Source organism: Callorhinchus milii, unplaced genomic scaffold (genome assembly GCF_018977255.1).
Source record: "Callorhinchus milii isolate IMCB2004 unplaced genomic scaffold, IMCB_Cmil_1.0 Scaffold1, whole genome shotgun sequence".
Classification (NCBI taxonomy): domain Eukaryota; kingdom Metazoa; phylum Chordata; class Chondrichthyes; order Chimaeriformes; family Callorhinchidae; genus Callorhinchus; species Callorhinchus milii.
In genome coordinates, this window is record NW_024704742.1 from 24,202,179 (window position 1) to 24,223,973 (window position 21,795).

At 43.8% G+C, this 21,795-nt stretch overlaps 1 protein-coding gene across 8 annotated transcripts in view; it reads left to right on the forward strand.

Annotated features, from left to right (window-relative positions):
- The first annotated feature begins 5,812 nt into the window (after positions 1-5,812).
- arfip1 (ADP-ribosylation factor interacting protein 1 (arfaptin 1)) overlaps positions 5,813-21,795 on the forward strand; it is an 81,573-nt gene continuing 65,590 nt past the window's right edge. For 2 of the 8 annotated variants that reach the window (XM_007904001.2, XM_007904004.2), the window contains exon 1: positions 5,813-5,955. The gene's annotated coding sequence lies outside the window, so the exon portion shown is untranslated. The other 6 variants (XM_007903997.2, XM_007904005.2, XM_007904002.2 and 3 more) reach the window with 4 other exon arrangements.

The window sequence follows — 21,795 nt, forward strand, 5'->3', positions numbered from 1 at the left end:
AGAGAATACAGTTCAAGATTCTGGTCCTCACCTTCAAAGCCCTCCACAGTCTTGCTCCCCCCCTACCTCTATGACCTCCTAACCCCCTACCATCCTGCTCACTCCCTCCGCTCAGCGGGCTCCGGCCTGCTTCACGTCCCCCGCCTTGCTCGCCCCACATTGGCAGGCAGGCTTTCTGCAATTCTGCCCCCACCCTCTGAAACTTCATCCGCCAGTCCCTCCGCCTCGCACCCTCCCTTGCCTCTTTCAAGACGCATCTCAAGACCCTCTTCTTCGACCGGGCTTTCGATCACTCTGCTTCCCCCCTTGACCTCCACCCTCCCCAATCCTGACCCCCAACTCAGGTCCGAAACTCTGACTGTCCGGTACCTTGGGATGCCCTCCCGACGTGAAAGGAGCTGAACAAATGTAATTTTGTTGTTGTTGTCATGGGTCCATGACATTAATCTGACAATATCTGATGTACTTCCTTTCCTGCCTAAATTGGATAGGAAGTATAATATTTCTTATTGTGTTGGAAATGGAGAGATGGAAAGAATAAGAGTGCTGTAACTCCAACTTCCTTCCAATCCATATCTACCTGTTTGGCTAAGCAAAACAAAATAAATAAGATTGCACTGTTCGCTCTTTGTTCCCTAGCGTCCACATATTTCCCAGTTTGCTTTTTTTTCTACTTCTGTGAATCTCTCTGTCTTTCTCACTCATCTTGTCCATGCATCTATCGATGTAATGAGGTTCCCTTCCTCTGTACCATATGAAGGATGACCATTTTGGCTTTTGTCTCTATAGCTGAAGTTTGTGCCAATAACCACAGGTTGGCAGCAGAGGTACACAGATCACAGATTGCAAAACACAGAAAGCAACATTTTTAAAAGATGTGGTTGGTTAAAAATTACAATGAAGGCTCTTAATCAACCCAGCTGCTCTTTTCGCTCATTGAACTTCATGTCCCCCCATTATTAATCGAGATGCCCTCCCAACATGAAAGGTGCTATATAAATGTTTTGCCCACAAATATACGGTCAATTCACTTTACAGTATATTCTGTGAAGCGCTTTGAGACGTCTAGAAGATGTGAAAAGCGCTACATCAAATGCAAGGATTATTATTATTATAAGTATAAATAGTATCGTATTGTTAACATCTACTTTTTTGAGAGGATTGTAGTGGACGTCTTAAAAAAGTAGATTTATTTGCTGTAGATTGTCCAATTTCAGAAATATCTTGTTGATATACAGAAATTCTAATACTAACTTTACACTGGAAGTTTGCTGCTTGAAGATACAACTGCCACAGGATACAACTCCTCGTATAAAATAGTTTGGTTTCTCAGTGACAGATTTCGGATATTCCCACTCAGTCAGATCTTCAATTGCCCCCAAGGATTAAGTAGTGAAAACTTACAGGGATCTGAACTTTTAAGTTCCACCTCATCACATGAATATCATAATGACGTCAACATGCAGAACTCTCCCATCCCCCCAATTAGCATTCATCCGTCCCCACTCTCCCTCCCTCCCTCCTCTCCCGTTGTCGGTGTGGTGTGGGGTGAGGGAGTTGGCAGTGGGTGGGTGGGGAGTCCAGGGTGTGAGGTGGGGGAGGCTGGGGGTCAGGGCGAGGCTGTGTGTGGGGGTCGCTGTGGGTAGTGGAGGGGTTGACGGACGGTGTGAAGCTGAGAACAGAAAGGCCAGCGATGTCCCCCCCCACCCCCACAGGCCGGAGACAGGATCCTCATCACATCACAGGACCCCACCCCCAGGCTGTCAGTCTGTGACTGTCTGTCAGTGGAGTCCTGTAGCTCAGTGGTTAGAGCACTCGCTTTGCAAGTGAGAGACCTGAGTTCAATTCCAGGCAGAGGGCGAAACCTTGGGCAAGTTTCCTTACCCCACACAGAGCCTAATAATAATCCCTCCAAAACCAAAAACAATAATAAATTGGTCATTTTCAATCTACGACTGTTTGCGGGACATTGCTGTGCGCAATTGGCTGCCGCGTTCGCCCACAAATATACAGTCAATTCACTTTACAGTGTGTTCTGTGAAGCGCTTTGGGACGTCCTCCTGACGTGAAAAGTGCTATATCAAATGCGAGGATTATTTTATTATTATCTTGTGATTTTCACTTCCCAAATAATAGTAGCTAAAAAGCCAGGAATAACGTTGCCTGATTTTTGATCTCCCAAATGTCCACTATGACAATACTTGCATTTTATATAGGATGTCAAAGCATTGCTAAGCTCTTCACAGGGTTATCCGTAAAGTTCAGTGACTGTGTATTTGTGGTTGAACCCAGTCACCAATTTGCAGACAACAATGTCCACAAATAGTCATGAAATGAATGACCAATTTTTTGTCGGGGACTTAACCCAACAACTTCTGACTTGGAGATGGGAGTGCTGTCAACTGAGCCAGCCTGACACCTATTATCATTTGCATTGCAGAAATGGTGAAAAAAATCCAATAACAGTTTGAGGTGGTGTGAAAATCTTGACATCACTGTGATATCTACAAGATGCAAATACAATTATTTAGCATTTATAAATTCAGAACGAACAACATTGGTAGCAACACGTTCAAAGAAAGTGAGGCACTGAGTAATTCAAAAGGAGTCACAGATCAAGAAGCCCTTTGGCATGATGATGTCAACGTCAACCTAATATAATTTTGTCCTTGAAATGTGTTCCAGGCTGTTATGCTCTTTACAATAGAGCTAGTTAATAGGGCTAATTTTATTCCATTTTCTGTAAGATGTCTTTGTTAATGTTGGATATAATGGTGGCGATCGCCAGCTGGCTTCTGAATTACATGAGTTGAACTGAACTGTTGCAGTAACGTATGATTGAACTTAGTTTTATTTTACAATGTTGACTTTTATTTCACCGTATTACAGGTTGATAAAATACTCCATAAATTATTAACAATAAACAAATAACAAAGAGCCGTATATGAATATCATATGCCAGATTTGTTTGCTGAGAGAAGGCAACAGCTGGTGCAGTAGAGTTGCAGAGGTCACAGAGGTAGGGTGGGGCGAGGCCATGGAAGCATCTGAATGGCAGGACAAGAATCTTGAATTTGATATCCTGGTGAATCTGACATTGTGTTTGCGGAGCTGGAGAGAACACGGACTACAGAGTTGTTGATGATCTGAAGCGTGTACAGAGAGATGTCTTGGGAGTTGGCGAAAGCGTTGGCGTAACCGAACGTTTAGCATGGTGATGGTTTCCGTTTCCACGTGCATCAAACAGCTGTTTGGCAAAGTATAGAAATTCTATTGCTTCTGAGATCACCTTCGGGTCATTTCAGGATGAGGCATCAGCAAAATTCACGCTGTCTTCTTTATTATTGGACATTTGGTGGTAAATCACCATCAAAATCACATGTATTCACCAACACGCACTGTGAGTGCAGCATTAATTAGAGTTTCTCCCGAGAGTCCAGCAGCGGAGCTAAGTGGCAAACCCTGGTATAACTTGTTCATTCAGTATCTATTATGTTTTTTGCATTTATATTGAAATGTTTGCACTGTCCCTCTGACTCACTCAGTGTGACTGGGCTGCAGGGGATTTATTCCCAGACCAGCCAATGGCAGCAGCTGTCCTAGTCTCCAGAAAGAGCACCAATCACAAGGAACCAGAGAGAGCCCATTCTGGTTGGCTCAGACCGACACCCCCCCTCTGATTGGTTGAGACAGCCCCACTCCTGATTGGCTGAGACAAGCCCCATCCCGATTGGCTCAGACAAACGCCATCTCTGATTGGTTAACACGGGCTCCCTATCTGATTGGTTCTCAAGGCCTTCCCCCCCCACACACCGTGATTCGGTCAATGACGCGCTTTACGGGGTGCGGTGATGGGTCTCTCCGCCGCCACGTCATCCCGGCCGCACGTGCCCCCACTCTGTATTGTGAGCGTTAAGAGTCTTTCCGCACTCAGCAAAATGGCGGTAGTGAAGCAGCAGGGAGGGCGGGGGGGACCCCCACATGTAACACTAAGCATGCAGGTCCTCGATGACACCCAAACGCCTCAAAACTCTTCGTTGGTAAATCGCTGCCAAGTGTCCTGATTGTATTTACAATCACAACAATGCTTGCGCCTCGCACGTCCAATGTGTACAAATGCACCCCAGGAGATTCCTGTCAATTGCCAGCCACCTGGCGTCCGACAATCTGTCCTCTCACTCTGCTGAAGGTAGATGCCCACCAGGTAGCTGATGAGGAAACTCTGAGGCTTGGGGCTGCGGGAGTCCGGGTTTGTGAACACACGTTCGTCCATCCAACACTTGGAATCCACCTTGAATGGTCTGCAGAGAGGTTAGCAGCTGCTGCTTAAACGCTGCACCTCCAATTGGTGGGACCATCATATTTCATGCTGACCTGTGTTGCCCACCAAGAAGCTCACAGGGAGTTCCTTGTACCCACTAGCCTAGTGAGGGCTCCAATCCGCGCTTGTCGGATGTCAAATAATGAACTTGTGACCATCCTCTTTGGGGGGAAGGTAAGTGGAGTCTTTGTGAAGCTGAACTGTCTCCAAGATGACATGTTTGACAACGGAATGTCGTAATCCAGCAAGCCCTGTGCGGTGGCCTCAGTCATCCGGTTCCTGAGGCAGATGAGTCTGTAATATTCCAGGACACTGCTGGCAGCAGCACAGCCAGCCTGGCTCCTTGGCAGGAGTTGGAGGGGCAGACCAGGCAATGGGGGAAGGGAAATCTCCGTCACAGCTCCAGTTAACACTGCAAGCCAAAGTCCTAACAGGTAGGGCAGTCCCAGCTGGACAAGCAGGGGGAAAGCTTTCCAGTGCTATTGATGGCAAGCTATGCGGGTTTCGCTGTACCCCAACACAAATGCTGGGATCCTCAAGCCTTGGCTCTTGCCAAACTGCATCTAAAGCTTTCTGTATTTAGGTAAGCAGGAATGGGACCCTCTAGGGAGAAAGTTCTAATTCCATTCCAACAATCTATCCCGAAATGGTTTGAAAAATATACCAGGAAGAATGCTTGAGGCAAGGACTCTGGATTTAAGAAACAGCATGATGCTGTAATTGGCAGTCAGCTACTATCCTGGATAAATTGGACTAAATGAAGAAAGGTTTTCTTCATCCAAGTCACCCATCTCAACGTGAAATAAATCTGCATTCTTCAATAATAAATCTGCAGGTGATGAGAATAAGAATCATTTCTGCGAGTAGGAATTTGGGAGGTATACAAGATTTGTTGCACCCGGAGCAATTGTATACCGGGAAAATCCTGCCAGAAAGGAATCGGAGTAATAAACAGTATTCCAGATCTCAGTTATGGATTTGGTGAAGTTGTTATTTGCAGCAATGCTAAACCCAGGTGAGGCAATGTTGGATGACACTATAGACAAACTAGAACATTGCCAGTTACATTTTTAACTCTTTGATGATGTGTGACGTGAATGAAAAATCTCAAGAGTGCACAATATCAATGAATATTTTGCTGGTCACTGAGATGCATTCGATCAGATGTTGGGGCATTATAATCTAACTTTGCCCGGGAGGAAAATTCCTCAACCTGACCAGGGTTGGGCTTCAAATAACGAATTGATTATAACAATAACTTGCACTTATATAGCAGCCTTCACTGAGGGGAATGTGTTGAGGAGCACTCAAGTGGTATAGAAGGGGTAATTGATGAGGCAGCCAGTGGGAGGGGGCGGGGCAGCCAGTGGGAGGGGGCGGGGCAGCCAGTGGGAGGGGGCGGGCAGCCAGTGGGAGGGGGCGGGGCAGCCAGTCGGAGGGCGGGGCAGCCAGTGGGAGGGGGCGGGGCGAAGCAGGGAGGGGGCGGGGCCGGATTGGCTGTCCGGGCGGAGACCGGATGTTGTTGTCCGCGCGGCACTCACTTCCGGGAGCGGATCAATGAGGCCGCGGTTGGCAGCTTCAACGGCAGGAAATCAACGGCGCCGCGCGTGCGGCGGTCAGGCACCGAGCGGCAGGTACCGCGAGGGAGAGCGCGGCGGCGGCGCGGGGGGGAGGGGCGGAGGAAGGGTCGGGTCGGGTTCCTGGGGTGGACCCCGACCATCCAACACTCGCTGCGCCACAGGAATGCTCACGAATCCCGGTGCCAAAGAGGCCGAGGCGGGAGCGGCTGCGGGGCCCGAGCCCGGGAGGAGGCCGGACCCCCCCCCCCCCTCCCCGGGGACAGCCGAGCGAGCCCAGGCCCACACCGGACTCCTCCACCCCCGCCGGAGCCGCGCTCCTCCCTCCCCCCCTCTCTCTGTGCCGGGGCCCGGCGCTCCCTCCCTCCCGAGGCCTGTCGACGTGTCCGGCGTCCACCAGGATCTGCGGGCGGCGGCTCCCGGGCAGACAGACGTCAGTCAGAGGCGCCGCTGCCGCCCTCGAACACGCCCCTCACCCCCCTCCCCCCCCGGCCCGCGATTACAGCTGTTTTATGTATGTTTGGTGCCTCTCCCCCTCCCCCTCCCCCCTCCCCCTCCCTCTCCCTCCCTCTCCCTCTCCTCGCCCTCTCCCCCCCTCTCCCCTCCCTCTCCCCGACAGATGTTTTCCCCAATTTATTTATGCGTTAAGTGAGGTCCGAGTGGTGGCATCGCCCACACAGTGTCTGTCTGACGCCCTTTCTCAGACCCTATTGGTACATTCCTCTGCAAAATCCGGCTCTACTGTACTTAAAATGCTGTTGTTGCTCAGGGCGCCCCCACCCCCACCTGCCTCCCTCCCCCCTCCTCCACCCCCCCCCCCTCCCACCCCCCTCCCTCCCTCCACCCTCCCTCCCTCCCTCCACACCCCCACCCTCCCTCCCTCCACACCCCCACCCTCCCCTCCACACCCCCCCCCTCCCTCCACCCCCCCCCCTCCCTCCCACCCTCCCTCCCTCCACACCCCACCCTCCCTCCCCCACACCCCCCTCCTCCCTCCCCCCCCACCCCCCTCCCTCCACACCCCCACCCTCCTCCCTCCACACCCCCCTCCCTCCACACCCCCACCCTCCCACCCTCCCTCCCTCCACACCCCCTCCCTCCCTCCCCCACACCCCACCCTCCCTCCCCCACACCCTCCCTCCCTCCCTCCACACCCCCCCCCTCCCTCCACACCCCCACCCTCCCTCCCTCCACACCCCCACCCTCCCTCCCTCCACACCCCCACCCTCCCTCCCTCCACACCCCCCTCCCTCCCTCCACACCCCCACCCTCCCTCCCTCCACACCCCCACCCCTCCCTCCACACCCCCACCCTCCCACCCTCCACACCCCACCCTCCCTCCCTCCACACCCTCCCTCCCTCCCTCCACACCCCCACCCTCCCACCCTCCCCCCCCCTCCCTCCCCTCCACACCCCCTCCCACCCTCCACACCCCCACCCTCCCCCCTCCACACCCTCCACCCCCCCCCCCCCCACCCTCCAATACCCAAAGGAGCAAACAGCCCAGATTGTAGATCTCGAGATTATTTTTAAAATTGAGTGATTTTTGGAGTTGAAATTTTCATTTTTTTAAAAAAATGGCATCAATCGCAAGAAATGGTTGGCAGGTCTGCTTTGCCATCCTGCGTTCAGATCCTTGCAGGTGACCCGTGCACTTATTCTGACGGATGAAGCAGGATATTGCCGTGTTTATTTGTGCTGTGTGGTCCACACTTGCGCTCCCTTGCTTTTGTGTGTGTGTGTGTGTGTTGGCCTTGCTGTTACATCCAATGCAATTTTTTTGACCTAAACCACTATTTTAAGAACCAATCTGAGGGTGAGATTGCAATCGATCTGAAGATGGCACACATAGATTCCACTGTGCGCGCAAGAGAGGTGCAAGGGGAACATGTTTAAACCAACTGCGAAGTGACAATGCACTTTAATTTTAAAGTTGGCCTTAATATTGAGCCCTGCTTAAAAGTAAATATGCTGTGTTTTAACATTAATTGGACTTCTTTTGTTGAGAACAACCTACTAATTCTGCTCAAATTGTTTAACTGAATTCCACAAATCTGATCATATGTTAGAGGTCACTTCCTTTGTTTGCAATGAGATATTTGAAAGGACTTCCTCAATCTCCAAACTGTGTACAGAACTTGGAGACCTCGTGATATACAAATCGGATCCATTGAGCATAACTGAGTTTACAGTAAGTTGAGTTGGAGTCCATAATTGTGCTAGGAATTATTAATTTGTGTGCTGAAACCTGGATGTTGGTACCAGCCTGTGCATAGAAATAATATTTAGTATCATGGATGTCCAAATACTTACCCGCTGGCAAAGTTCAAAATTAATCCTCGAAGCCAATTGACTACAAACCTGGCAGCAATGTTGTATGCAACACTAAGTTGGCACTAGGATTTAAATGTAGTGTATGTCAAGTTCCTGCACAAATAATAATAATCCTTGCATTTGATGTAGCGCTTTTCACGTCTTCTAGACATCTCAAAGCGCTTCACAGAATATGTTGTAAAGTGAATTGACTGTATATTTGTGGGCGAAACATGGCAGCCAATTGCGCACAACAGTCGTGGATTGAAAATGACCAATTTATTATTTTTTTGTTTTATGCAGTGCAAGCTTTATTTTCTTGAAATTCAGTGAAGTGTAATGATAGCTTGTGACTTTTTCGTATACAACGCCTACTTGAGCTGTGAAACATAAAGGACAATTCTAGGTTTTGTTCTTCTGAACAAACCAACTTTGGTCAGAACATTTTGAGGTCTGTAACTGTTAAACTTGTTGCTGGTGACAGAGGTGGAAGAGGTTTTGTGGCTGAGGGAATGGAGTGAAAATGCTTATTGAGCAGTGATCTCAGTCCTCCTGACATGAAAGGCGCTATGTAAATGTAATTTTGTTGTTGTTGATCTAAAAAGTAATTTGGGGATCTAACTTCAGCACTGTCATTGGGTTTGTTAACTGTTGAGCCTTATAACGATGTCTTCCAATTATAGTAGCTATCTATACAGTTTTCAACCATTAATTGGCATTCTTCCAAGCAAACTCCCCAATGAAGGTGTTGTGAAATTTTTATACACATTGCACATTACTTTTGTCTTTTTACTTTCCTTATTTGTTTTAGGAAACTCCAGGATTATCTTGTTTTAGTTTCTGTTCATCCAGCTTTGATAATCGCAATAATCAACTCAATATAATATTTTGCAAATAAAAATAAATGCCTGTTGATTATATCAATGAATATTTTTGGAATTGTAGATTGAAGAAGCATTCAAAAAGAAAACTTAAATTGACCAATGTATTTTAAAGTCTGGTTGGTATTATGTAACTAGTATTGGTATGTTTGGATATTTGACTAGGTGCCTGAATTACATTTTAAATTTCTTCATGTAAGCCCCTCAAGCTAAATTTGCTGGGTTGTGATCTAACTAAAGTGTTTTTTTTTGAACAGCGGGTAGTTTGTTTTTGGAGTTTAGTTTTAAGTTTAATTTGCTTTTGGCTACTCCAATAACTGAGTACTAAAATGCACTGATGTATTTTTGCTAGTTGTATCGCTGTACTCATCAATGATATATTTAGTATTGAGGACAACATACTTGGTGTGTGTTGCCACATTTTTGACAGAATTATGGTGTTTATGCACATAATATTATGCTATAATTATATTGGCAGACTCATCTGGGGAATACATGTGCTGCACTCACCATCTTGCACAAATATCCAAGTGACCACTCAGTAGAACATGATGGTGGGTGCTCCCAAGTACAGTATTATGTCTCTTCAGGGCCCGAGAGGGGACCTTGAAAGTATTGACTGTAAGATACTAGGGATGTCTATCCCAACTGCTAATTCATATGTATCTGGCGGGTATGATTGCCACCAACTTTTGCTTGGACACTGTCCTTTGGGATTGTGCTGAGAAAGGGTAAAGGGAAGTCCAGTCATTTTTGTCTCCCTTCAATGACCGTGAGTTCAACAACAACAACAAGGTTACATTTGTATAGTGACTTTCACGTCAGGAGGATGTCCCAAGGATCTGGACAGAGTACAGCATTTCACACCAGAGTTGGGGTTGGTGGGGGAAGGGAAGTGAGGGAAGGGGGGTTGCCAATGGCATGGTCGAAGAGGAGGGTTTTGAGGCGGGACTTGAAGGAGGCTAAGGAGGGGGCGAGGCGGAGTGACTGGGTGATGGAATTCCAGTGGTTGGGGGCAGAGTGGCTGAAGGCTCTCCCGCCAATGGTGGGGCGGGTGGGTCGGGCGGAGCGGAGGGAATGGGCAGGTTGGTAGGAGGTCGCAGAGGTAGAGTGGTGCGAGGCTATGGAGGGCTTTGTATGTGAGGACCAGGATCTTGAACTGGATCCTCTGAAGGATAGGGAGCCAATGGAGTCGGGGGAGAATGGGGGAGATGGGGTCACGGAGTTTGATGCGGGAGAGGACACGGGCTGCAGAGTTCTGGATTATCTGCAGCCTGTGGAGGGGGGAGTTGGGATGGACGACAAGCAGTTGCGATTTGCAGAGTCGAGCCTGGAGGTGACGAAGGCATGAACAAGAGTTTCAGTGGCCTGAGGGGTGAGGTAGTGGCGAAGTCAGGCGATGTTACGGAGGTGAGGGAAGGCAGAGCGAGTCATGGCTTGAATGTGGGGGAGAAAAGACAGTTGAGGGTCGAACAAAATGCCTAGGTTCCTGGCTGGCTTGGTGAGTTGTAGTGTGCAACCATGGAGGTTGATGCTGCCAGAGCCTGAGGTGCAGAGACGCTGGCGCGAGCCAATCAGGAGGGCCTCAGTCTTGTTCACATTCAACTGTAGGAAATTTGTCCTCATCCAGGACTTGATGTCCGACAGGCAGTCTGTCAGGACAGCAGTTGAGGCAGAAAGATAGAGTTGGGTGTCATCTGCATACATGTGGGAGTTGACCCCATGTCTGCGGATGATGTCACCAAGGGGGAGCATGTAGATATTAAAGAGGAGAGGGCCAAGGACAGAGCCCTGGGAGACACCAGATGTGACAGTGTGGGGGCTGGAGGAGAAACCGTTAGAGGCAACAAAGTGGAGACGGTGAGAGAGATAGGAATCGAACCAGGCAAGAGCAGGTCCGTGAAGATTGAGTAAAGCGAAGAGGCGGTGTATGAGGATGGAGTGGTCGACAGTGTCGAAGGCGGCAGAGAGGTCGAGGAGGACAAGGAGGCAGAGGGAGCCCTGATCACAGATGTTCAGAATATCATTAGTGACTTTGACCAGGGCTGGTTCTGTGCTGTGGGCAGCGCGGAAGCCGGATACAAGTTCCAATACAAGTTAAACATGTGGCCTATAAGATGTTGTCCAAATAGTGGTTCTTCACTATTTCAAGCTCCTGGGCCATAGAATTTATAATAATAATAATAATCCTTGCATTTGATATAGCGCTTTTCACATCTTCCAGACGTCTCAAAGCGCTTCACAGAATATGCTGTAAAGTGAATTGCCCGTATATTTGTGGGCGAAACGGCAGCAGCCAATTGCACACAGCAATATCCCACAAACAGTCATGGATTGAAAATGACCAATTTATTATTGTTTTTTCTTTTGGACGGATTATTATTAGGCGTGTGGAGTAAGGAAACTTGCCCAAGGTTTCGCCCTTTCTGGAATTGAGCCCAGGTGTCTTGCTTGCAAGGCGAGTGCTCTAACCACTGAGCTGTAGGACTCAGTGATTGAAATCAAAGGAGCGATGAGTACGTTTAGTATGGGTTGTGGGCCAGTGCCTTTACCTTCTAACTCATTGTATTTTATTAAACCTATAAAAATATAGCAATGGTACTTTATTGCAACAGATCACAGAATAAATCAAACTTGTCTAAAATGGCTTTGCAGACAGACTGGATTTTAAAAAAACTTTGCTGGCTGGGCTTTTATGCCAGATTTTTTTTTAGTGGTTATTCAATAACTTTCCATGAAAAATGTAGTGCAACAGTTTAAGTTACTGGTGGTTTGATTTCAAGCTTTGTCTCGATTAAAAATGAATGCCTTAACTGATGTATAAATCTAATTTTACTGTACCAATTCCTAAGTACTTTTTCTCCTATGTGTCAAATGGATTAGCTGTAAGGCGTTTAATGTTAGAGAGATGGGCTAGGGTCAATCCTGTCAAGTGCTTTGACATGTTTGATAGTGCTGTATGAGATGCAATGATTATTATTGTTTTAATCTGTGCATTTATTTTTTACTGTTTAGCTTTACTGACACATTGATGTGGAGGATAGAATTTGGAGACAGCAGCAACGGTATATTTAAACACTAGATTTGTCAATTAAGTTGGACAGTGTTCCTCCAATAAAACATGTTTTCCAGCCATTTAGGGTTGTGCAAGTTGAGTCCAAATGTCAGCCACGACTTATGTGTGGGAGTCCAGTATCTGCCAAAAGGTCTTCCTTTAAATATCTGAAGGCTTATCTGTTGATTGAACAGCTTTGATATTGGAAAATAAGTGGGAAGTAATCTGTAGGATAGAATGTACCGCGTGCATGTTAGTCTGTGTCATGTTTATAAACTTGTAAAATGCAACATTTATTGAATCCGTGTCAGAATGGCTCTTTTAACTTACTCATAGTAGCTTAAGTCAACCACAATAACTTTAATGAAAACACGGTCTTATTTTACAGGCGTTCTTTGTATTAAAATAAATAAAATAGAGATTGCTGAATTCAGCACATCACCAAACAGTGTGCTTCAGCCTCATTTATATAGGGGAATATAATGGAACAAAACATGAATATCTCAATGATTTGCTGAGATGATGGGGAGGAGAGGCAGGAGTATTTAAGGTGCTGATTAATTAATGTCCAAATATTGTTTTTGTATGCGGGGAGAGATTAAAAGGGTCTTATGAGTTCATAATAATTGAAAGTGTGGTACTCGGTGGTGAGAAGGAGGGAGTAAGGAATGAGCTGAAGACTGGAATTGAAGGAGTGCAGGATACAGGTATACAACTGAATTTTCGTAAAATGCACTGAAGTATAAAAGCTGGTTAGTGAATCAACCTTATTGGTTTGTTTACTCTGATCTCAACAGTCGTGTGTGTCTTGGGGCTACTAATTGCAATCTGGTGGAAAATTACAACATGAGTGAGAGAGGGTTAAAAGGCCAGCAGTGCACTCTTCCAAACTAAGTGAATGAGATTTGTAATTACTATGATTTAAAAAGATACCACAGTCTTTATGGGTCAGAGAACAGAAGTAATTTGTGTTACTTCAATCCCTTTAGCAAGAATGCCCTGTTTCATTCTGCCAGAGCACCCACAGCTCTGCCAATAAATCCCATTTCCAACAGTTTCAATTTTTCTGTTTTCCACACATGTCAGCATTGTGCCCTTCTGAGTGGGATTACCAGTTATTGACAACTTCTTGCAGGCATTCAAAAACTTAGATTCTTATTTATGTAGAAAGCTTGCAGATATCAGAGAGAAGTAGAAGTTTTTAGCTCATAACTCCACTCTAAATTAGATTTTGAGTTTTGGACCTGAAGTGAGAACACTGCGGACTGTAATTTCTAACCAACGGTTGAGCTAAGCATATTTTAAAACGCCTGATATGTGGGGTGTGTAGAGAACAATAATAATCCTTGCATTTGATACAGAGCCTTTCCTATCAGGAGGGCATCGCAAGGCACTATACAGAATTTATTGTAAATAACAAGTTTACATTGATATAGCGCCTTTCATGTCAGGTACACAAGCTGTTGGTGGGAGCCTGGGGGTGGGGGAGATGTTCAAATCTGCTGTCAAAAGAGGAAGGTCTTGAGGTGGATCGTGAAGTAGGAAAAGAGCATTGTAAGAACTCCTGAATGGAGTTCTATAGTGAAGTGCTGTGACTGTATTTGGTAGGCAAATGTGACAACAATTTTCCCACAACAGGTCCATGTGATCTGTCCACTTGTACAGTTTGTGGAGCTGCTATGTTTTTTTAAAAATATATATAATTCGACATATAGAACTTTTCTGTGTTGGAATGATTGTGCATTTATTTAGTTCCTTTCTAAGAGTTAAATCAAAATTTGAATAGAGTGAAGTGAAATCTGGCTACAATTTAATTCAGGAAAGTGTGTAGTCATTAAGTGAATCATCAATTTTATTTGAGGGACCGTTAACCACGACATCAAGGAAAAACTCCTTTCTCTTTGAACAGTGCTATGGGATCTTTCATGTCCACCTGAGCAGGCAGATTGGACCTCAGTTCAAAGTCTCATCCAAAGGACAGTGTTCCTCCAGTATTGCAATGGAGTGTCCAGACTATGAGCTTGAAGTCCTGATGTAGTGATTGAACCCACAACCTTCTGACTCAGAGAAGGGAGTGCTATGAGCTTAGCCAGACAGAAGCATAAGAAGATTTGAAGACTAAAGGCATTCCAAGTGATGCCTGATTATTAGCAATGCGTCATTAGGAGAGATCTTTGTGATCTGTTTACGGTTACAGTTTGTGGAGCTGAGATGATTTTTAAATGTATATAATTCCACATTTAGAAGTTTTCTGTGTTGGAATGTTTGTGCATTTTCTAGGTTTTAAATCAAAATTTTAATTGAGTGAAGTGAAATCTGGTTACAGTTTAGTTCAGGAAAGTTTGAAGAAACCCTGAGGAAAAAACTGGAGACCACAGTGGATATTGCAAGGAAATAACTCGATACAATTTTATTGATAGTCCAAGCCTTAAAAAAACAAATTTGTGTTATCTCCTCTGATTTTAACATTGTTAGATTGTTATGAAAACTCGTGTTTATACAGTATGTTTCTATATTATTTTCCAAATAGTTTTATGTTCACTTATTGCAGTTCATCGGCAGTCTATATCCAGTCGTCTTCATTTACTTACATTTTTCATTGTAATAAAAATGAGAGATGTTTTGAGAATATCTTCTGTTGCATTAATAATTGACAATTCCGACTGACAAGACTGTTAACATGTGTTGCAATAATACCATAATCAGCAAGCATCCCATTTTCATATTTTAATTCTGTGTTATGTAACAGAGTCTGCGCTCCAAGACTTTATAATAATTCTTGCATTTGATATAGTGTCTTATCATGCCATTGAGACATCTCAAAGCGCTTCACAGAATATACTGTAAAGTGAATTGACTATATATTTTGTGTTATCTCTAGTATTCTGCACGGTTGACTATTCAGGAGTACAGGATAAACCAATACTGGAATAAGTGAGTACCACTGAAGGTGCTAATGCTGTAGCAGATAGGAGTCGAACCTGTTTCCTTACAGTTTATGGTCAACAAGGTTGGAGTTTTTTAAAAAAAAGACAATAGTTGGAGACTCAGTTTGTGTGCAGACAATGATCTTGTTCACCAAATGTTTGGATAGAAAAAAATAGACCAAGAGCACAGAATGGAACAAACTATTGATGGGCGGACAGCAGCACATCCTGGAACTTCCAAGGCGACATATCCTGTGAATGGAAACAAAACCTGTTCCAGTTGAACAACAATGGGATATAAAGATTATATTTCTTAAGCGTGCCACTGACATTGAAAATAAATTATAAAAATGAGACACTTAGAGCCCTCTCAAATGTCTGTGAATGCTGAGAAGCAGAGAGCCAGTGGATTACCTGAGGCACTGTGCTGAAAGCACCAGCCTGCACAGCAATTTGATTATTGTGGTAAGAATTCTTCAGTAAACATTTTTTTAAAAAAGCAGTCCATAACCTTTGAATCTTCCTAACAACTCTACTGTTCAATGCAGTCAACCGGTTCACATCTAAAGATTTGGAAACCCATTTCATTGATTACTGGAACATGGTGCAACCAAAAAAAGGGCTTATAATGTTATTTGTGGAAAACAGAAAAACTCTTGACCTTTCTTAAATTGGAGAAAAAAANGAGAGTAGCTGGCTTGGAAAAAAGGGATTGAAACAGCCTGTAAGGGCTGCTGACTAATGTCTTCAATTGTCTTGGCTCAGTTAATAACACTCGCGCCTCTGGGTTCAAAGCTCCAAATTAAGCCTTTGAGCTTCAGAGACGAGACCCACATTCTAATGCAGTATTAGAAGAGCGCTGCATGGTGAGAGGTGCTGTCTTTCAGGTGAAATGTTATACTCCAATCCTGTCTACCTGTTTATGACACTGTTCCTGCCTTTGCCGTTTGTTGTATGCAGATTGCTTGATATTTTGGCTACTAATCTACAGTCACTATGCTCAACAGCAGTTATCTGCCATGTGATTTACATAATTTTGATGTTATAGATGCTATGTCAAATCCAAGAATTATATTGCATAATTCATATTTCATAACATTGATGCTAGATATGTTGAAAATAGCCATTGACCCATGATGTGGATATATTTTTCACACTGCAGCATTGCAAAACACAAAAGACTGGTTTCCAGAAAGCAAATTTTTCAGCACATTAGGGGAAAATGATAGCAAAAGGTAGAAATGAATATTGATAAGGTATCTAACCCAATAGAATATATTAAATGCTAAATACTGAATCAAATGAGGGTAATAATAATAATAATAATCCTTGCATTTGATATAGCGCTTTTCACGTCGGGAGGACGTTCCAAAGCGCTTCACAGAACACACTGTAAAGTGAATTGACTGTATATTTGTGGGCGAATGCGGCAGCCAATTGCGCACAGCAATGTCCCACAAACAGTCGTAGATTGAAAATGACCAATTTTATTATTGTTTTTTGTTTTGGAGGGATTATTATTAGGCTCTGTGTGGAGTAAGGAAACTTGCCCAAGGTTTCGCCCTCTGCCTGGAATTGAACTCAGGTCTCTCACTTGCAAAGCGAGTGCTCTAACCACTGAGCTACAGGACTCCACTAGGGTAGAAGTAGGGGTGACATGGAAGATATTTGTTTGCAGTTCATTGAGCTCTGGATGATGTGAGAAGATTGAAAATAGTTCCACATGTATAAATAATTTTCAAAAATATAAGCTTGTCATCTTGGGTTAATAGAAAGTACTGGTGTCTAATGTATTTAAAAGGAGTTAAGGAGGTAAATCTATACAAATCTATGCAAATATTAGGATTACAATCTTGCTTTTGTAAAATGATCATTGAATTGTTTCTTTCATGACAACAGAAATTATGAATAGTGGGCTGTGCCTAAATTAGTTTTGTATTTGAACTGTAAAGTAGAGAGAAGGCATATTTGTGTCTTTTGACTTTCAGAAACATTTGATTGGGGTTCAGCACAAAAGTGCGTCTGGGTAAAGTGAATTGTAAATCTCTATAGGAATTGGCTATATATTAAGAAATGAGTGGTAAGTTATTGGGGCAGTTGTGAATAGCAGAATATACCAGAGGCTAGTCAGAGGAGCTCTTCAAAATAAGTGAGTAGAATTTATGCTTGGGTTCCACTCAACCCAGAAACAGTGAGTTTTTGAATGAAGGTGGATGGGGGCAGTGCAGTGTTCAAGTGTTATCATCTCCACTTGGATATAATGCACAGTGCAGCAGGGAATACCTTTTAAACCCAGCATGAAATTTTATAATTTATCATGGGTTTAAAAAAATCTGCAAAGTCCTGCTCAGTCAGGAAACTGACAAATTACATTTGTGCTGCTTATATGTTATTTGGACATGTTGTGTGACAATCCCTTTAAGTGGATTAACTGAAGTATGAATGCTTGCATTTATTAATCACTTATGTGTCTCAGTGAAAATGCCTCTTGGCTTCTGTGTTTTTCTCCACCGAAATATGAAACAAATTTCAGAATTCTACCTGTGGAAGTACCTAAGGCTAGAATTGTCTTCCATTTTCATTCCTTGTGTCAACTGGGATTAGTGCAGCAGGTGTAACCTGATCATGTGAGCGTTTCAACTGGAAAAACAGCAAGATTGCTCCCCCTTGCAGCTGTAGTAAGATTGGTGGATCTGCAAGCCAATGAGTGGACTTATCTATTATATAGGATTTAGAGATGATTTGCCTTAACTGAATCATGTTGAACATTTTATTTGAGGGCATCAAAAGTGCCAAATGAGAAAAGTTCAGTAAATAAAGCAATTTTATGTGTGTAATTGTATTAATTTAGATTCTATGCACAGGTAAAATGGACCTCAACTGAAGATGAATTCAATTTTACCTTTTGTGTTTAACTGAAATTTTCGTAGCATTCTTCAGATAAGATGTTTTTACAATTAACACTACCCATTTTAACAACAGCAAAAACAACTTGGGTTTATCCAGTGCCCTTCACACAGGGTAGCATCTTGGAGCGCTTAAGACCTAGAACATATGTTTGGTGTATTGCCCCATTTTCAAGAATGTTGTTAGCCATTCTTTTACATGTGCTATTTTACCTTCGATGTGATCATCAAAAAAAAGTTTGAGAAATGATGAAACAACAACTTGCATTCATACAACATATTTTATAAAGACTGGGTTAGATGCCAAGCAGAAAAAGGAGGAGGTGGCCATAGACTTGTTTGAAGAGAGAGGTTTTAAGATTGGACTTGGACAGCTAGAGAGAGGGTGAGGGGGAAGGAGTTCGAGAGGTTAGGAGTGTAGAACCAGAAAGCTTGGTTATCAACGGTGGTGTGGAATGGGTGGGAATATGCTGCAAGGCCAAATTTGCCAAGAGGAGAGATGAGCAGAGGAGTGGGGTAGGAGAAGATCATGGAGGTGCTAAGATGGGGGAAGTATTTCTAACTAAGGAAGAATACCTTGAAATCGATCTATAGGGAACTGGGGTGATGGGTGTGCGGTGAGAAGTGGGTAGTGTAGTTTTCATTGTGTTTGAGCTTATGAATGGTGGAGCTAGGGAGACCAACAAGGACTTTATTAGACAAGCTTAAAAGGGAGGTTGTAAAGGTGTGAATAAATATTTTGATGGCTTTGAGTGTCAGATGGGGCAGTTGGCTCTTGCTTGAGATAAGAGTGCAGATGTTGGTGGGAGCCGAGGAGAATGGCTTCTGTCTTCTTCATCTTGAGTTGTAAGAAATAATGCCTCATGTTGGGTGGGAAGAAAGTGAAGTACGTTGGGTCTTCTTGGAGTTGTGGCCTTGACTGAAATTATTACATAGTTGTGCAGTTTAGCAAATTCAAATGACTTGGGGGTAGTAATTGCCACTAAGTCTGTTTCCATTGAAAACTGCAATGTGATTTGTAATTTACAACAAAATGTGATTATTTCTGACATGTATGAAAAGCAATTGCTACTTTCAAATTCCAACAATACTTGTGATTTGTTTTAGTTAGTATTACTCAAAAATTCATTATGTCAATTTTATTCACATTATAATAGAAAGGTTCACTTTACAAATTCAAGATGCTTCCAGCTCTGTTATAACTTTTATATAAGAAAGCATCTGTTTTCATGTGTCAACTTGATTTAAATGCTGCAGAGTAAACACCGAATCCTGGAATTTAGCCTTGTTCTAAATGATTGTAAACTGGAAATGCTTTATCATGAACTGAATTTAGGCTTTGAGTGATTGCTCTCAGCACATGTTAATTTAAGTGCTGTATCATGTAAGTCATCAAGTGCTTTATCCCATGAATATTTTGGCAGCTTCCTATTTTGAATTTGCAAAGGGCGTTGCCTTGGAACGGAGATGTGCTTCACAACAGAATTTCAGAATCAAGTCAACCCTCTGTATTGGTTCCTAGTTCCTGAGCCATGTTGATATTGCAGATATTGCACTGCTGATGACAGATTGTGGTTTTAATACCACAATACAAAATTATATTTGTATAGCGCCTTTCACATCGGGAGGGTATCTCAAGCCACTGGGACAATGCCCACCCAAAGAGTGTGCTATATTTTGTAAGTACTCTTGTGCCTCAAACCTACATGTAAACTTTCCTTTAAGGAATTGCAAATGTGCTTAATATGTTCCTTGAATTAATGTTTCATGTCTAAAGGCTGGTCAGTGCTACATCTACTCAACGGGGAGACATCTTTTTTTAAACAGATGAATTGTATTTTATTATGTTGATTCAAGATCAATAGATTGTGTTTACAATGCATCAAGAGAATTCAGAATCCATGACGCATTTTGAACAGAAATTTACATAGTATATTTCTGAAAAAAAATCATCAAACTGCTCAGTGATAAACTTTTAGCAGCCAGATTTTTCCAGATGAAACTGAACACGTGACCTGAATTGCCTCTCGACTCTCTACCCCCTCCTCACTCCCTCCCTTCCCTCCCCTCACCCTGACCATTTCCCCCCCCCCCGGCTCGGGTCCTGACCCAACTGTCCAGCGCCTTGGGACGTCCTCCCGACGTGAAAGACGCTCTAGAAATGGAATCTTGTTGTTGTTGTTGTTGTTGTTGCCAGGGAATTAATTTTTTTTATAACTTGCCTGTGTGCATATTTTATCAGTGTGCTGCATCAACACAATGGGCTTTATCTGCAGTAAATGATATTACCTTACCCGCAAAGTGCCGTGAACCATAGCAAGGAGACATTGAATCTTACCTAAATGTTAGGCTTTGGTGTGTGTATGTGTTGAGGGTGGGGGGCGTGGGCAGAAATACGTTTAACAGTCTAGGTGTCCTTGATGTACTGAGAGAGGTTTAGGTTTTGCAGCAGGAAGAAAAAGTTCCTAACTTCATGTATCCTCATTTAGCAAGAACAGCTATAATAATACAATAATCCTTGCATTTGATATATAATATATAGATAATAATGTGGTATAGTGCCTTATCTCATTTTCTAGACGTTTCAAAGCACTTCACAGAATATACTGTAAAGTGAATTTACTGTATATTTTGTGGGCGAAACGCGGCAGCCAATTGCACACAGCAGTGTCCCACAAACAGTCGTGGATTGCAGTGACTAAATCCATTTTTTGGTGGATGATAACCCTTGGAAAGCGATCCACCAATCAATTTAACAAGCGGGTTCCTTCTTACTGCTAGGTAAATCGAGGCACGTGGAGTAAGGAAACTTGCCCAACATTTTACCCCACCCGGGGTTTGATCCCGGGTCCTCTCGCTTTCGATGCGAGTGCTCTAACCAATAAGCTACAGGACTCCGTAGTAAGTAAGAAAGTGTGCGACCTGCAATTGCACTCACAGCTAGATGTAAATTTTAGGAACTACAGAGGGCAATAAATAAGCAGGAAACAACAGGGGAACTTAAAACCATCACACTCTGATTCCTCAGAAACAAACAAACAAAAACTTCACAGGTCTATGGACTGCTTTTTCAAAAGGGCTCAAATCCAGTACAAAAAAATAAAGAGCAGGTTTACTTTAAAAATGCATTTCTCTCATTTTCACAATGATGGATGAAAACTTTTGCTTTTTTTAAAAACTTTTGCTTCCACATGCTCCAAAGTTACTTTGACATTTTCATCTCCCTGTCCAGCTGTATAAGACTGAAAACCAAATTGTTGCAACTTTTCTTTTTAAAAAGCCTGTATCAAAGTTCCGCAATCGCAAGATAACCCTACAGAGCGCTGACAAAATATTACTACAACATCATTACTTGATATCCATCATTCGTGAGAAGTCATAGAATCGTACAGCACAAAAAGAGACCATTCGGCCCATCGAGTCTGTGCCGGCTCTTTGAATAGAGCAATCAATGTCAATCCCACTCCCCGGCCCTTTCCCCAGAACCCTGCAAACCCGTCCTCCTCAAATACCCGTCCACCGCGTTTTTAAAAGTAGTTATCGAATCGGCCTCCACCACCCTTTCAGGCAATGCGTTCCAGATTCGAACAACTCGCTGCCTGAAAAACTTTCTCCTCCCCTCTGCTTCTTTTAGAGACTATTTTGAATCTGTGACCTCGAGTCACGGACACACCCACCAGTGGAAACAGTTTTTCCCTTTCTACCCTATCAAATCCCCTCATGATTTTGAATACCTCTATTAGGTCTCCTCGTAACCTTCTCTGCTCCAATGAGAACAATCCCAGTCTCTCGTGCCTTTCCTCATAATCAAGGTC